Raw genomic sequence first — 4,269 nt, 5'->3', positions numbered from 1 at the left:
CATTTGGGGAGCGACGCACTCATTTGTTTTTTTGTTGGTTTTTTTGTTTTTATTGTTATACATCTTGTTCCCACGAGATGCAGAGAAAGGGAAAGGTCAGCCCGGGCAGAGATCCACGTTGCCCGGGTAAGTGATAGTATAGTATTTTGTATTAAAATACGAAAAGTAACTATTGTTAAGAGGCACTCTCAAGTAAAAATACCCGATTTGCGGAAAGCGTGGCAGAAAACCTATATAGGGAGTGGTACTCTCGTGCATAGTATATTTCATATGAAAATTTTATAATGAAAAATTATTAATTTGTTTCATATGATATGGGGAATATACTTAGCCGGCAATGTCTGTATATTTTATATGCGTATATATATGTATCTTAATATATATGAATAATTTTGAAGTGATAGTATAGTATTTGTATAAAAATACGAAAAGTAACTATTGTTAAGAGGCACTCTCAAGTAAAAATACCCGATTTGCGGAAAGCGTGGCAGAAAACCTATATAGGGAGTGGTAGTCTCGTGCATGGTATATTTCATATGAAAATCTTATGAAAAATTATTAATTTATTTCATATGATATGGGGAATATACTTAGCCGGCAATGTCTGTATATTTTATATGTGTATATATATGTTTCTTAATGTATATGAATCGTTTTGAAGTGATAGTATAGTATTTTGTATTAAAATACTAAAAGAAACTATTGTTAAGAAGCACTCTCAAGTAAAAATACCCTATTTGCGGAAAGCGTGGCAGAAAACCTATATAGGGAGTGGTTTTATAATTTTATAATGAAAAATTATTAATTTATTTCATATGATATGGGGAATATACTTAGCCGGCAATGTCTGTATATTTCATATGAATATATATATATATTTCTTAATATATATGAATTATTTTGAAGTAATAGTATAGTATATTGTATTAAAATACGAAAAGTAACTATTGTTAAGAAGCATTCTCAAGTAAAAATACCCGATTTGCGGAAAGCGTGGCAGAAAACCTATATAGGGAGTGGTAGTCTCGTGCATAGTATATTTCATATGAAAATTTTATAATGAAAAATTATTAATTTATTTCATATTATATGGGGAATATACTTAGCCGGCAATGTCTGTGTATTTTATATGAATATATATATATTTCTTAATATATATGAATAATTTTGAAGTGATAGTATTGTATTTTTTATTAAAATACGAAAAGAAACTATTGTTAAGAGGCACTCTAAAGCAAAAATACCCGATTTGCGGAAAGCGTGGCAGAAAACCTATACATGATGGACAGTTGATGTCCATCGGTATTGTATACAATATTTGGTACAGTATTGTATATAATATTATTATATGTTGTCATTATACTCAAAGTAGTGTTTAATAGGAGATATTTGTTTTCAACAATGTACCAGCATATAATCAAAGCGATTTATATGCAAATTCAAATATTGCCAAAATATATAAATTCCATTCCACATGAACTCATGTGTTTGGTTTTATTTAATGTATATCACAAAAAACGCATACGAAATTGGATAAATTTTAAATTTGTTGTCAAAATACATAGTTTAAACACAATTAATATTGGTTTAATATATTAAGTGCAAATAAAAAGATATTTTTGAACGAAAAAAAATGTATATAATAAAATATATATATTTATATAGAGAAAAATGGCGAATGTGAATGCTATATAAAAATGGCCACAATCGTTTATCAAATTCTCATAAACTGTTGATAAAAAATATTTATTTATTTTTTTTTTTTTTATTCAAAAGTATTATTGTATTTATTGAGTTTTCAAATATTTACATATGTGAGCGTATGCGCACGAAACGAAAACATTATTCTGGTTGATCCTGCCAGTAGTTATATGCTTGTCTCAAAGATTAAGCCATGCATGTCTAAGTACACACGAATTAAAAGTGAAACCGCAAAAGGCTCATTATATCAGTTATGGTTCCTTAGATCGTTAACAGTTACTTGGATAACTGTGGTAATTCTAGAGCTAATACATGCAATTAAAACACGGACCTTATGGGACGTGTGCTTTTATTAGGCTAAAACCAAGCGATCGCAAGATCGTTACATTGGTTGAATTCTAGATAACATGCAGATCGTATGGTTTAGTACCGACGACAGATCTTTCAAATGTCTGCCCTATCAACTTTTGATGGTAGTATCTAGGACTACCATGGTTGCAACGGGTAACGGGGAATCAGGGTTCGATTCCGGAGAGGGAGCCTGAGAAACGGCTACCACATCTAAGGAAGGCAGCAGGCGCGTAAATTACCCACTCCCAGCTCGGGGAGGTACACTTTAAATCCTTTAACAAGGACCAATTGGAGGGCAAGTCTGGTGCCAGCAGCCGCGGTAATTCCAGCTCCAATAGCGTATATTAAAGTTGTTGCGGTTAAAACGTTCGTAGTTGAACTTGTGCTTCATACGGGTAGTACAACTTACAATTGTGGTTAGTACTATACCTTTATGTATGTAAGCGTATTACCGGTGGAGTTCTTATATATAATTAAGTACTTGTATTTTTTTATATATTCCTCCTATTTAAAACCCTGCATTAGTGCTCTTCATCGAGTGTTATTGTGGGCCGGTACAATTACTTTGAACAAATTAGAGTGCTTAAAGCAGGCTTCAAATGCCTGAATATTCTGTGCATGGGATAATGAAATAAGACCTCTGTTCTGCTTTCATTGGTTTTCAGATCAAGAGGTAATGATTAATAGAAGCAGTTTGGGGGCATTAGTATTACGACGCGAGAGGTGAAATTCTTGGACCGTCGTAAGACTAACTTAAGCGAAAGCATTTGCCAAAGATGTTTTCATTAATCAAGAACGAAAGTTAGAGGTTCGAAGGCGATCAGATACCGCCCTAGTTCTAACCATAAACGATGCCAGCTAGCAATTGGGTGTAGCTACTTTTATGGCTCTCTCAGTCGCTTCCCGGGAAACCAAAGCTTTTTGGCTCTGGGGGAAGTATGGTTGCAAAGCTGAAACTTAAAGGAATTGACGGAAGGGCACCACCAGGAGTGGAGCCTGCGGCTTAATTTGACTCAACACGGGAAAACATACCAGGTCCGAACATAAGTGTGTAAGACAGATTGATAGCTCTTTCTCGAATCTATGGGTGGTGGTGCATGGCCGTTCTTAGTTCGTGGAGTGATTTGTCTGGTTAATTCCGATAACGAACGAGACTCAAATATATTAAATAGATATCTTCAGGATTATGGTGTTGAAGCTTATATAGCCTTCATTCATGGTGGCAGTAAAATGTTTATTGTGTTTGAATGTGTTTATATAAGTGGAGCCGTACCTGTTGGTTTGTCCCATTATAAGGACACTAGCTTCTTAAATGGACAAATTGCGTCTAGCAATAATGAGATTGAGCAATAACAGGTCTGTGATGCCCTTAGATGTCCTGGGCTGCACGCGCGCTACAATGAAAGTATCAACGTGTATTTCCTAGACCGAGAGGTCCGGGTAAACCGCTGAACCACTTTCATGCTTGGGATTGTGAACTGAAACTGTTCACATGAACTTGGAATTCCCAGTAAGTGTGAGTCATTAACTCGCATTGATTACGTCCCTGCCCTTTGTACACACCGCCCGTCGCTACTACCGATTGAATTATTTAGTGAGGTCTCCGGACGTGATCACTGTGACGCCTTGCGTGTTACGGTTGTTTCGCAAAAGTTGACCGAACTTGATTATTTAGAGGAAGTAAAAGTCGTAACAAGGTTTCCGTAGGTGAACCTGCGGAAGGATCATTATTGTATGTTTCTACCGTTAACAAAAATATATATATATTGCCAATTTACCAAACAAAATATGTTTTTATAAAATCATAATTGTAAAATAAAATATATTCAGTTGTATATATTATATGTTTATATTAATTATATTGCCAATATACTCATTTAGTAGTAGCTATACATATAACATTGTGTTCTATGTGTGTAGCAATTAATATATAAATATGTACATATTGATGATATTATTACAATAATATTGATTTATAAAATCTGTGTGCATATGTACCATAGTATGCACGCGTTGCGAATATGTATTGTCCATCATAGCTATGGGCATACATTGGTTAATGCAACAGCCTAAAAAGTACAATGTTGTACCTGATTTTAGGTTAATATTTTTATATAAATTGATAATTATCAAACAAGCCAAAATACATATTATATTATTTAACAATATGGTAATATATCGTTTATATAAAACTAAGACATTTCGCAACATTCTTTT

The 4,269-nt window shown here is 33.7% G+C and overlaps 1 pseudogene; it reads left to right on the top strand.

The window, feature by feature from the left end:
* The first annotated feature begins 1,844 nt into the window (after positions 1-1,844).
* On the top strand, positions 1,845-3,782 carry LOC113566968 (annotated as a pseudogene).
* Positions 3,783-4,269: the final 487 nt, after the last annotated feature.

This window comes from Drosophila persimilis, unplaced genomic scaffold (assembly GCF_003286085.1).
Source record: "Drosophila persimilis strain 14011-0111.01,24,50 unplaced genomic scaffold, DperRS2 tig00001414-arrow-arrow-pilon, whole genome shotgun sequence".
Taxonomy (NCBI): Eukaryota; Metazoa; Arthropoda; class Insecta; order Diptera; family Drosophilidae; genus Drosophila; species Drosophila persimilis.
This window is presented reverse-complemented; position numbering and strand designations above follow the sequence as displayed.